Source organism: Diabrotica undecimpunctata, chromosome 2 (assembly GCF_040954645.1).
Source record: "Diabrotica undecimpunctata isolate CICGRU chromosome 2, icDiaUnde3, whole genome shotgun sequence".
Taxonomy (NCBI): domain Eukaryota; kingdom Metazoa; phylum Arthropoda; class Insecta; order Coleoptera; family Chrysomelidae; genus Diabrotica; species Diabrotica undecimpunctata.
The window spans coordinates 155027893-155042221 of record NC_092804.1 but is presented as its reverse complement, the minus strand read 5'-3'; the positions used below and the strand labels follow the sequence as shown (position 1 = coordinate 155042221).

The 14329-nt window shown below is 35.2% G+C and overlaps 1 protein-coding gene across 1 annotated transcript in view; it reads right to left on the bottom strand.

Annotated features, from left to right (window-relative positions):
- Positions 1-14329, bottom strand: part of LOC140435099 (tachykinin-like peptides receptor 86C) — a 951389-nt gene that overhangs the window by 584735 nt on the left and 352325 nt on the right. The gene's annotated exons all lie outside the window — the stretch shown is intronic.

The window sequence follows — 14329 nt, the reverse complement described above, 5'->3', positions numbered from 1 at the left end:
CACAACACTAAAATTAACAACCAAATTTGATAACAAATAAACTCAATGAATTTATAACTGTAGCAGAAGAACAACAAGGTTTTAGGTCGGAAAGATCATGCACCGTCGCTATGACTCTCTCACAGTCAGGATGATTTACAACGTATCCTGCACCAAATTAATATAACCAGTGGTGGAGCCATCATATTATCTAGCTACGGAAAGCTCAAAATGGAAGCGGAAGATCAAGTGAATAGAGTAAACAGAGCCTCAGGCTGCCTAAATGAAACAATATGGAGTAAAAATGTCGGAAAAGAAATAAAAGGCCGAATTTTTAAGATAGTCATCAGACCAATAATGACTTACGCCACAGAAACACGACCTGATACAGAGAGGACAAAAAGGATGTTGAAACAGTGGAGCTAAAAACACTTAGCAAAATTGATAGTAAAACACTGTGGAATAAGTACTGATATACGACTTGGATGCAAGGTGGGGAGCATCAAGGACTGGGTAAGAAATAGAAGAGTGGAATGGCTCATATAAGCCAAATGACATCAAAGAGAGTAGTAAAAACAGCAAGAGACGGTTCCACGTTTTACCTTCTTCTTCTTCTTCAGTGCCTTATCCGGTCCGGATGTTGGCGATCATCAAGGCTATCATGGTTTTGTTGACTGCTCTGCGAAACAGCTCCGTGGAGGTCATCCCAAATCATTGTCGGTGTCTGCATAACGAGTTGAAGAATTCGATATTTTTCTTCGTTCCGCATTCCGTGGCCGAGGTACTCAAACTTACGTTGTTTCACTAAATTAAGCACTTATGTTTCCTTTGAAATGCGCTGTAGGATTTCAACGTTGGTGACATGGTCCACATACGATATTTTTAGTATCCTCCTGTAGCTCCACATCTCGAAGTCTTTAATCCGCTTTTCTGTGGCTTGCGTCAGTGTCCAGCCTTCAACTCCCTATAGTAACACTGGAAGAATGTACCACCCCACGATCTGCGTCTTGGTTCCCAAACTGAGATCACTGCAGCACAGCAAGGATCTCAACTTGATAAATGTAGACCGTGCCATTTCAATTCTGGATCTAATGTCTTGAGCGTAGTCCCATTGTAAGTTGAGGGTAGTTCCGAGGTAAATTAATCTGTCGACTCTCTGGATCTCTTCGCTACCTGCCATTGGTGCCCCGTGATCTAAATTTGCACGGCTGACAACCATGAATTTAGTTTTCTTAATATGGTTAATAATATGGTTTATGTTACGTACTTCTGCTTTATTATGATATATATTCACTTTTCTAGTTGCATCCATTTGTGCTTAGAAGTTGAAAACCGATAGAACTTGAATTTACTATTTGTTTGTTGTATTTTTATTACTAACACAGCATTTGCGAGATCCCACTTTCTTCAATAACTACTTCTGAAATATGCTAACAAATTTGCAAGATTTCACCGCTGTACGCGCACATCCGTTCTCGTATTCCCTCCAAGTACTTGCACACAGCGAATAGAGAAAGGTAATACAACGCTAATACAAAAGCATCATTCTGTTGTGCAATCGATCGTCCTCTACGCTGCGCCTGTCTGAAGTACTGCAGTTTTAACATAGGCTTGATGCACGTTTAGTAAAGGAAAGAGAAAGAATATACGAGAGAAGAAATGAAGACATAGCAACAGAACATTTAAAAAAGAAGAAAGGGATAAAGGTGTAGCAAGAGAAATGGGACGAAATAAGAAGGGTGGCACAGTGGACCAAAACGCTGATTCCTAATCTGAGATGTATGGACTGCGGGCACCGGCGTTAATTCCTCACGCACATCCTCACCAAACATGTATGCTTTAGAACATACCTTTACAGATTTGGATGTGCAGAAAATGACAAATGCATGTACTGTGAAATATCGGATACTGTCTCACACACTCCATTGGTATAAATAGGTGGATAGATGAGAGAAGCCTGCTAGAGAGAGAACTAGTCACGGAATCACTAGACGGAGATGCTTAAGTCGTCAGTTCGGTGGAGAGCAATAAAGTCGTAGTAAGAAAGTGTGAGACTTGTGCGTGAATGAGGGATCGGGTGAAATCTGTGCTGATGTTGCGTCCCAATCAGGGTGATCCGGCCACTAATTCACCGCTGTGAAGGGTGTTTTTTAGCAGGTAGGTCTCTGGCATTGACGGCGATGGCATCCAAACAACCCCTGCACGCGGTCTCAGATATCATCGTGGCCACGATAGAGGATTCCTGCTTAACCGAGGCTGACTTCTAGGACCGAGGTATGTTTTGCGCATTTGCACCACTCCCCCTTATAACAGACGAGAAAAAAGTTTAAAAACATCGCTTCATAAGTGATTTACTTGTGAGAAGATATTTACCTAAACATTTTTAGAGGTACTTTGTGGTTGCGTATAATATGTAGATAAAAAATCCAATTCTATTATGATAAATTTTACGATACCACCGCAAAATAAAATTGCATCATTAAGATGGTAATATTTATTCGGTTAAAACTACGGCGCCGCATGCATACCCATTAAAAAATCGTTTGGGAATTAAGTATAACCTTGTATACTGGATATCGTATACTTGATTTAAACCAAGTTGACCTTACTGATGCAATACCAATGTTTTCAGCTAAAGAACCACAAACATCGTACCGGTAATTCCATTGTGAAATTTTTAAAGTTTGTAATTATGTGAATATATTATTTATTACTGATTACTGATACTCGATCTCGTTGATAATCGTTTTGTTGATAATTAATTTTGTTTAATCGTTGATACTCCAAAATTTTGGCGTATTTTTTTGAAGATTCTATGATAGGAGATAGTATTTTTCAGTTTTTAGCTATACCTTAAGTTTTACAGGATTTTATTATATTATTTCGTGATATGATTTGGTTGTTAGAAATGCTTAATTTAATGGTTGCAGGACGAATTTTTTTTTGTAAAAATTTTGAGGAATTTTTTTTTTGGCAAAATATTTGTAAAGTGTAAATACAGGATATCTTTTCTTAGACGATAACCCCTAAAAAGATGATTTACAGTAATTTTTTTCCTGTATAAAGAATTTTGTCTCATCCAGTACAGTATGCTCTTTTGTAATTTTTATTCAGAACATTCTTGGAATCTGTTTGGAATTGCACTTTATAGTGCAGTTTTTTTATTAAGTCTTCTTAAATCTTCAGCCAATACCTCTTTTGCCATCGCCCATATGTCGTTGTAGTTATGTTTTGTACATATTTCCATTTCAATGACGTCAGTAAACTTGTTTCTTCTGCTGATCTCTTCGGTGTTTATTTTGTCACGCAGATTTATTCCTAACATTGGTCGCTTCATTCTTCTCTGTGTGACTTTGAGTTTAGTAGTCGAGGCTTTATATGGAAATTTTAAATATTTCCATATTCAAGATCGATTCTTCCCTTTAGTTCATGAGTCTCACTATCCCTTTCAATTATAATTTCATTTCCTAGGTATTTATATTTATCTACGAGTTTGTAACGTTATAAACGTCACATCTTTATTAATTTATATTTAAATAGGTATTTTATTTTAATTTCTTTATTAATTTATTAATTCCTTAACCTCCAGCTTCGTTTTTATTATTTTTTTCTTCAAAAAGTAGTTAGCGCCCATTGTTTTCTTTTTTCCCTCTTTCTGTCCCGTGGAATAAATATTTGTCCTCTCTCTTTCTGTCTGGTAGACTAAATATTCTGTTCTAAGTTGACAGAAAAGCTACTTATATCAAATAGGAACATCCTATGACATCTGTGCTAAGGTCCCTTCCTACTTTCTGTTAATCACCTTTAATGGTGGGATTATTTTTTGTTTATAATTGAAGTTTACAAAAGAAGGCAGGAATTATAATAAGCTTCATTTCATGGTCTCTAGAATTCTTTTGGGTTTATTGACTGTATTTATTGGCAGAATTCAAGTTTTGTTGGCTGTATTTATCGACCATATTCACGGTTTATTGGCTGTATTAATTGGCCGTATCATTTTACTGATATTTTAATAGTCATAATGTCCATTGACCACTGGTGATTTGTCCACATGTCCACTGGTGATTTTAATAGTCATAATGTCCATTGGGGCTACGCTTCAACTGATAAGAATGGAGATCTTGTGGAATCGTGGGCTGAACAAAACAACCTGGCACTTCTACATAACCCAAAACTGCCCTATTTGTTCCAGAGCAAAATATGGAAGAAAGGTTACAACCCTGATCTCACCTTCATCAGCGTGTCTTTAGAGGACCGTTGCGTTAGGAAGGTATATAAGCCTATACCGAAGACGCAACATAGGCCCGTGGGAATAACCGTTTACAGCGCTATAAAAGCTCCCAAAATTCCTTTCAAACGAAGGTTTAATTTTAAAAAAGCGAACTGGGCAAAATTTGCTGATGAATTGGAAACACGTGAAAAATATAGTCCCGATCCCCAAAAACTATGACGCGTTTATCAAACTTGTAAAACGAATCTCATGTAAACACATACCCAGAGGATGTCAACAACATTACATATCTGGTCTGAACGATGAAGCAAAAGACATGATGACAAAGTACACCGAAGAATATAGTAAAGACCCATTTAGCGAAGTTACGGCAGAGATAGGGGAGAGACTACAGCAAACACTAAGTGCCTCCAGACAACAACGGTGGAGCGAGACTTTAAGTAAAATGGATATGACGCACAGTAGTAAGCAGGCTTGGAATATGATCAAAAAACTTAATGGTGATCCCACAGAGATGAAAGAGCTATGTACAATAACACCAAATCAGATAGCCCACCAACTGCTTCTGAATGGCAAAACAAACAATCGTTGCAAAATGCCAAAGATTATAAGAACTCAAGACCAGGAAACAACTCTCTTGCGAAACCCATTTACCATCGAAGAGCTCAAAAATGGTATTGACTGTATGAAAAATGGAAAATCACCTGGAGTGGACGAAATCCTAACAGAGCAGATAAAACACCTCGGGCAAAAAGCGAGACAATGGGTGCTCGATCTATTTAACATCTGTCGCTCTACCTACCAGATTCCAAAACTGTGGCGTAAATCAAAAGTAGAACCCCTTCTGAAACCTGGGAAAGACCCTGAACTACCGAGTAGCTACCGTCCGATATCCCTGCTATGCCATTTGTATAAATTGTATGAACGTCTCATTTTAAACCGCATCCAGGAAAAATTAGATGCAAAATTAATCCCACAACAAGCAGGCTTCAGACCAGGTAAATCATGCACAGGCCAAGTGCTGAACTTAACAGAATACATAGAGGAGGGATTTGAGCAGAAAGACATAGTGGGAGTAGCCTTGATAGACCTCACAGCGGCCTATGATACGATAAACCACAGAACCCTGCTAACTAAGATCTATAACACTGTGCTTGACTACGACCTGGTAAATATCATTAGATCACTGTTGTGTAATAGACGTTTCTACGTTTTGCTAAATGGAAAGAAGAGCAGATGGAGAACCCAAAAAAATGGCCTACCCCAAGGAAGCGTTCTGGCGCCGTCCTTATTTAACATCTACACCAACGACCAACCAATGCACCCTCAGACTGAGAGTTTTGTCTACGCTGATGACCTTGGTATAGCCGTAAAGGGGAAAACACTCACACAAGTAGAGTCGACAATGGAAGAGGCTTTAAACATGATGTCAACTTACTACAAACAAAACTCATTAAAGCCAAACCCTACTAAAACCCAAGTATGTGTATTCCATCTCAACAACCAACTGACGCATGTAAAGCTGAATGTTTCTTGGGAGGGACAACGCTTGAAACATACTGATAAGCCCAAATATCTTGGAGTAGTACTAGACCGGTCACTAACGTATAAATTCCACTGTCAGAACACAAGACAAAAGGTTTCTACGAGAAACAACCTTCTCCGGAAACTTGTAGGGAGCAAGTGGGGTGCAAACCCCCAGGTCTTGAAGACAACAGCTGAGGCCTTATGTTTCTCAACAGGGGAGTATGCTTGTCCCGTCTGGGGTAGATCTAGACACGCCCAACAAGTCACCACGGCGTTAAATGAAACATGCAGAATAATTACCGGTTGTATGAAGCCTACCCCCCTACCCCTACTGTACCGGGTAGCTGGATTCTCATCACCAGATGACCGTAGATGCGCCTCACAATATGTGGAGAAGTTCAGGCAAACTTTCGATGAAAGGCACCAATTATACGGGTTTGACGAACCACCAGGAATCAGCCGACTTAAATCAAGGAAAAGGTTTATGAGAAATGTCAGCGTCGAACCACCCGAACTGTTCCCCCTACATCCAGAACGACCTAATGGAATGAACCTGGACTGGAGAACCTGGCGGACACTGAATCGCATACTCACAGGTGTTGCCCCTGTAAAACAGAACCTGATTAAATGGGGCATCAAGACAGACAGCGACGCACTTTGTGAATGTGGGGAAATACAGAACATGGAGCACCTGAGAGTATGCCGACTTTGCCCATCACAGTGCACCCTCGATGATTTATGGCTCGCAAATACAAAGGGTGTAGACGTAGCCCGATATTGGGCAGAAAAACTGTAGTCGGATCCAGACACGAAAAAGTAAGTTTACTGGCCGTATTATGAAAATTTATCGAATCTATTGAAGGACCTAACCACTTAATTGGGAGGTTACACATACAGATGGAATAACTGCAGCTCACCGGAGGACCTAACCGTCTACATGGGAGGCCACACAAGCAGCCCATTGATGCCATTTTTTTCTTTAAGTCCCACCCTCAATATATTCATTGTAAAGCATTGGCAGGGTTGATTGTTTCCTGTTTTTAATAAATATGATTGGTTAAAAATTGTTTTATTTATTATCAGCTAAGGATTCAGGTTTGATTTCTAGTTTAAGACACGACGACCTCACACTTGAGATACTGAGCTAGGCGAATCATAGACGAGAAGCTTCCATGCTTGATTATTTTTTTAATAGTATTTTAATTCTCTTTGGTAGTCTTATCGTTACAAGTTCTATTTCTTGTCGATAAATAGTAAAGTTTTGATTGGGCACCAAATTTATTATTAGTTTTGTTTTCCAGATATTTATAAAAAATGAAGGTTTAGAACTTTCATTTTTTGCAAGCCCAACGAGTTATTTGTTTAGACATTCTCCATCTATTTTTTTCCTCTCTCAGTCAATCCAAATTCTTAAACGCATATTCCAGCACCGTATTAAGACATTTTGGTGACATTGGGTCTCCTTATCTCCGCTCTATTTTTATGTGATATTGCAGGTTTAAATTGTATAATAGTTTTGTATACTTATAATCCAGCCTGTGTTCTTTATGCGCCTGTTGTATTTTGCTTAGCTCAACTATGTCAAACTCCATAAATATTAGCTCGGGAGATTTAATGTATTCCACTACATTCTCGATTAGGGTTTTTATGATTTGTAGATGGTTATTAGAAGGCTAGCCTCAAAAAACAAGTGTTTTTACGCGAGATCAAGTTAACAAATTCTTAGGTGAGGCAGCAGATAGGCAATATTTGTCATCGAAAATTATGAGATGAGAAAAACATGAGATGTGATGAGTAGACTTCGGCAAATATGCAAATAAAAATGTAGAAAATATGCGCATAAATATGCACGTGTTTACCCGAAAATATGCAAATATTTTACAAAATATGCATACAAATAAATAAAAAAATCGTAAAATAGTAACAATTTTATTTAAAAAAAAAAGTGTACATAACTAAATATTTCCTACTATTCATTAAGATTTACATTTATTTTAAGTAACTACATCATTTTTAAGTATGAATAAACTTATTTAGAATTATGGTAACAATAAATGACCAAGTGGTGTTCAAAATTTTCTAACAAAAACTTGTGGCTTCTGTCTGAGTACATATATTTATATATGGAAAAACTTCGTTCAACGTCAACTGATGTAACGGGAGCATTTTTCAAACTAACCAAAACATTTGGTTCTAAATTAATTGTTTCCGAAATATTTCCAGCTAGAACACCGACTACTTCAGAAAGAATATGGTAACCTTTATTTTTTCCATAGTAGCTTCAAATTTTTTTAAAATATCTTTTTCAATATTACCTCTAACGTTCCGACAACATGACGCAAATTCTTTTATTAATGCTGTACTTTCGAACAATGACAGTTTTGGTGATTCTGAGTAATTGTTTTTTTAACAAAACTAAAATTTGATTTTATAAATGAAAGTTCTTGTTGAAGCAAGTTACTCTGAAAAGTTTGTTTAGAATCCAAAAGAGATTGGGAACTTTCATCTGTTAACGTATCAATTATGTTCTTTATTTTAACAAAATGATCTGCATAAAAATTAGCTGCTTCTAACCATGTTCCCTATCGCGTTAAAATAGGTTGTGGTGGAAGAGGAATGTTAGGTAGCATTTCTTTATAAAGTTGAATTCTTATAGGAGATTTAAGAAATACTTTTTTGACACTGGATATCATGGTATTTACAAGAGGAAACTTTTTTCGTATTTCCTCTGCAACTCTGTTTAATCCAAGCGCTATACAAGTAACATGTATTAAATCTGGGAAAAATATTTTTAAATTTTGTCCTGCTTTCACCAGATAAGGAGCAGCATCCGATAAAATAAGCAGTAATTTATTAGAAGGAATAGTTGTCGGAAGAAAAAAAGTTGCTAATGTTTCTTGTATAAAACGCGAAATTGTTAAAGCATTTGTTTTTTCAAGTTGCTGGCATGAAATAAGATGAGATTTTGGTAAGGTATCTTCTTTAAGAACACCAATCAATAAATGAGCAATATACTTTCCTGAGGAATCAGTGGTTTCGTCTACAGATATGTAAAAATAATTATCTGCAATTTCTTCCTTAATATTAATTAACACCGACGAGTATAGCCCGTTCACATTATTTCTTCTTAGAGACCGATGACTTGGAACATTAAGTTTGCAATATTTTTTTAGAAACAAACTAAAATTTACATTTGCTAATTTTGAAAGCGGTATGTTTGCAGACACTAATGCGCGACACAAGTCTTCATTAAAAGTTTCTTGCTCATCTAATTTTTTTGAAGTAGATTGGAAACATTTAGCCATTGAAGTTTGATGTTTTCCTCCTATTTTTCCTTTTTTTGCAATGTGTGAAGCAGTTCTCACATGTTGGTCTATCTGAAATTTCTTCTCACATGCTATCTATAAATAAAAATAAAAACCTTTATTTTAACCCAACCTTTAAAATATAAAAATATACAAGGTGTTTTTGGTTAATCAAATAACTGGTTTGGAAAAAAAAACACTCGCTAAGTGTTTTAAATGCAGTATTAATCCACAAATTAGTTTTTGTTACTAACCATTAGTACATCATATAACTTATTTTAAAATTCAACAAAAGTTTTTTTTTTGTTAATTCAATTACAATAAAAATAATTGTGTTTTAGAATAGCTGACTTCATAAAAAAAAGTAAAGGTGAAAAATTTTTCTAAATACACACCATTGTATTGTACCATGGACAATTTTTTCTTACTAAAGGAAGCTATTTTTCATTTAAAAACAACCTACGAGTACTAAATTTCAAGTAAATACGTTTATTGGTTTTAATGTTATTGTTGTTATTAACTAAAAGAATTTAATTTTTTTTAATTTTAACACCCTGTATCTCGAAAAGTAAATAAGTTTGACCCCTCATTAACTATATCGTTTTGTTCAATTTTTCGAGAAGTATCTACAGTCAAACGTTGTAAGTGTCATTTGGAAACACCCTGTATGTATGAAATATTAGATATTTAATAGAAAATATTAGATAATTACAATTTTGCCACAGACTGAACAGTAGATTTTTCCCATATCCATAGACAGCTCTTTATAAGGTTTAATCCAAGTTGAAGCACTGGTTGTTTTAGGCATTATAAAATCACAATCTTCCTTTTTGTTACGCACAACGAGTGTTTACGCTTTGAATATCAAAACAAAAATGATTTACAAATCTAAGCATCAAATTAGAAATGTTTAGGTACCTAATTCAATAAACTGGGAGGTTTTGGAAAATCCCTAAATTAAGAATAAAACTATTAGCCGTTTACCTGCTGTTAAGATACAATAAATTGAAGATAGATTTGGGGATTAGATCATAAAATGCAAATGAACGAACCCTTAGCGATTATCCAATAACTGAATGCCTCAGTGACCGAGACTTTCTAAGAATGTTGAGGGCTACTTAAATTGATCTTCTTTGAAATTGTTAATGTTTTGTACCTTTGGAGATTACGTACTTAGATCATTTCTTGATTATAATGACTACAAAATTTTATACAAGAATTGAAATAAATTGGTATGTTCAAAAATTTTCAAATACAGTATAAAAATCTAAACTTTTATGCACTTTATGCAAACTTTTATACAAATATGCCAAAATATGAAATATTTGCATAAAATATGCACAATATGCAAAATATGCAATATGCATATTTGCCGAAGTCTAGTGATGAGTTAGTCAATTTGAAAATGGAAAATATTGAAGATCATGGCGCTTTATTACACGTGAAAATTTCAGACTGCAAAACTAAACAATCAAGATTGTTTACTTAAGTAGGAGATAAGTACTTTCTTACTAAGACTATTTACAAAATATGCCGCTCTTCGTCCAGTTGGTTACAATGAAAACCGATTTGTTTTAAAGTACCAAAATGGGGTATGCTAGTAATGTTATTAGGTAAAAACAAGATCGACAGTGCTGCAAAGGAGGTTGCATCTTACTTAAAACTCCCAAATTGCACGCAATACACTGGTCATTACCTACGGCATACATCAGCCACATTGCTGGTAGACAAAGAAACTGATATTACTTGCCTTAAATGACACAGGTGGTTTAAAATCGAGCAATGTAGCTAAATGCTATATTAAAGACCAATAAGTTGGTCATTTCAGAAAAAATATTGGAACCACAGGCAAAGCTGCCACAATCTTCTAGAAGTGGATCATCTTTGCTTTTATCAAGATCGTTCAACATAAATGTTGGCGGCACAATAGGATTTTTTTAAAGCACAACCTTAATTAATTGCACCATTATTGTAAATATTGTGATTAAATAAAGTTAAGTTTTGAGTTATTTTTTTCCTTCTTTTTTGAAAATAGTACATTTTTGTATTTTTGTGCCTAGGCGCAAAAGTGCTTTACTTTTATGTCCAGGCGTAAAAGTAACATTTTTAAATTGTCAAACACCTCACAAAAATGAATGCTTTTGTGGCGTTTAACAAAAAATACATTTTTTTAAAGTTTATAATTTTTTTTTGATGATTTTATTCTATTGACGATATAATTTTTCGCATTATATTGTAGAATAAAAAGAATTTATTTAGTCACTATACAAAAATAGTTTTGTTTTTAACAAGTCAAAGTTATAGTGACAATTATTACATACATACATAAAAAATTTAAGTAAATTTTTTTTGAATTTATATTATGTACAAACATATATTTGAAACGACAAACACTACAACACTACAAACACGACAACACTAAATAAAAATATAAAAGCATGAAATATCGTCATAATAGACAAATACCCTGACCACACTAGTCTTCTTCTTGCAGTACTGTCTCCTATCGGAGGTTGGCTACCATCACAGCAATCTTTACTTTGTTGGCTGCAGCTCTGAACAACTGTATTGAACTGCACCCATACCACTCCCTTAAATTTCGCAACCAGGAAATCCTCCTACGTCCCACATTTCTCTTTCCCGAGATTTTTTATTGGATTATGAGTCTAACCACACTAGTACTGTTGTGTAAAAGCTGTACTTAAGTACTCCGTTTGTGAAGATAAATAATGTTTTAAAAAGTGTGATTTGATTTTAAGCTTAAGGCGGTCCAAGTATACTTGGTCAAGGTCTGCTTCTAGTTGTGAAAGGGAGAGTGTTAGATTCATGGAGTTATACGAAGCTAAGAAAGCTTTATGGAATGTACGGATAAAACAATCTAAAAATAAGGATGCTAGAGGTGCGGCATTTTTTCTTTTCTATTCCTTTTTTCTGGATTTCAAGCTCATGTATCAACATATCAGCAACCACTAGAACACCTTCCACAATCACTTTCGCTATCTTTAAAATAGTTATTTGACATCCAAGTTAATTAACCGTGGCAACTAACTTGGTATACGTACACTTGTACAAGTTCACTTGGTCAAAGTTGAAATCCATGCATTCTTGGATCGTGTCAACCCACCTTTGAACGATAATAAGTGAAGATACAAACCAACATCAGTCGATTTTTTATGCTCTTTGTCAACCTAAACCTCTAATAGCATCTCTATATCTTGTATCGTGGTCATGGAAGTTAAAGTTTATGTTAAACTTACCTTTGTTGGCATGAATTTCAATCAGCGTCTTGCATATACAGAGTAAAGGTTGTTGCATAATACCTTAATCCAGAAATAAAGGTTTACACCCTATTCTTGCAAAAATCTCCACTACTCTTTTTTGTAGTTTAAAATTCGATCTGCGTGACAAGAATTAAGGGACCCTGAGGAGGGTTGAGCCACTTTTTTTCAGGGACCTGATTTTCTTCCTTGCTTTAGTAATTCCATAATTTTTTTTACATATTGATTAACTATGGGTTTTAGTTTTTTAACGCAATAGTATGATTATTTTAAAAATTGTTATTTAAGCAAAAAATAAATGATTTAAGTACAACACTTACTTGTCTCATACCTCCCTTATGAAGGGAGGCTGGAGACAAGCAAAGGGAGATTTGAGGCAAGCATAGGGAGGGTTGAGACAAGAGTAGTAAGTAACGATAAAGTCATGAGTTAAAAGCAAATTTAGTAAAGAAACTAGATATTATTTAACACTGCAATAACAATAAAAAAATAGAAACATTTGAAAAATATTCCAAAATAGTACCTATGTATCTAATTAGAATAAATTTTCATATTTAGAAAAATCAACTGAAAAGAAAAGGGTCCTATATGTTCTAGCTGTTCTTCCAGTAAAAGAGGGTTTTGGTAACTTAACAAGATTGTTCCTAGGTGCACAACATTCATCTGCAACATCGGGAAAAACAAATTTGTATCGAGGAGGATTTATTCTCATGCACAATATGTCGTAATCGTTGCCATTAATATTTATGACTTTAGCAAGGTAATGTCGGAAAGTCTTTTTGGTAGAAAATCATACAAGAACATAGTCATTCTTACAAACGTCTTGATTCATGAAGCTTTCTTCAGAATTTTCTTGTTCAATCTGTTCCTCAATACCAGTTAACTCACCAGAACTCGAAAAATTGAAAGAGTCGTTAAATTGTTCAGAGTCCTCCGTGACTATCACAATTTCATTTTGTTTAACTGACACTTGTTTTTTATCTTCTAATGCCAATTTTTTTTCTAATCTTTTCACCCTTTCCTCCTTTTTTTATTTTGCTTTTCCTTGTTCTTAGTTTTTTCTTTAAATTCTTTTTCTATTTGGTCTTTTTCGGAGGTGTCCGTTAAAATCCGTTTTTTCCCACAATTCGTTCCAGCTTTCTTTTTACGTGGAAGAGCTTTCGGAAATGGCCTAATAACCTCAGGGCTAACAAATGCATTTTAATTATTTTGGGAAGTATAAGGGGTAGCCAAAAGTAAATTTTCTGTGGCCTGTAAAGCGTGAGATGGATCTTGCCAGTCTGTAATTTCCGCGCTGATAAAATCACTATCTGTAAATATAGCTGGATTGTATGGATAAATACCAGTATGTGAAAAACCACCTATAATATTAGCAGCTGTAAAAGCGAGAATGTAAGCACTTCCCACAAGTTCAAGTATTTCTTTTAAGGATATCAGCTGTTCAGGATTGTTAACCAGCCAGTTATCGACTGCTTTATTATAAAATATTTTAAATGGCCCAAAAACGTTGGTATCCAAGGGCTGTAACTTATGGCTAATAGGAGGTGGAATGATGGAAATATGGCTATCATGATTATCTAGTATCAGCAGACACTTGTGATTCATGTCGACTCAGGAATATCTAATTAAGTGCAGTAAATATTTTTCGAAATTCTCATGAGTCATCTAGCCTGATGGGTTAACAGCAGCATTAGCACCAATGCGAAGCCCTCTTGTCATATAATCCTGGATCCTAACCCTCAGATAAATTAAAAATGGAGGAATAGTGTTACCAGACGCACTTATAGTGCTTAAAACTGTTACTAGTGATCCTCTTTCACACGATGTTGTCCTTGACACCTGCTTCTGCTCTTTCTTCGCAATTATTTTTTGCAGTTTATGTGCTGTTGTAACTCCCGTTTCATCTGCATTATATATACAATCAGGTGTAATCGATTCTTTTTCCATGACGGTCTTTAAATTGTCAAAAAATAGCTGAACGGTATATTTATTAAATATAGGGCACGTCC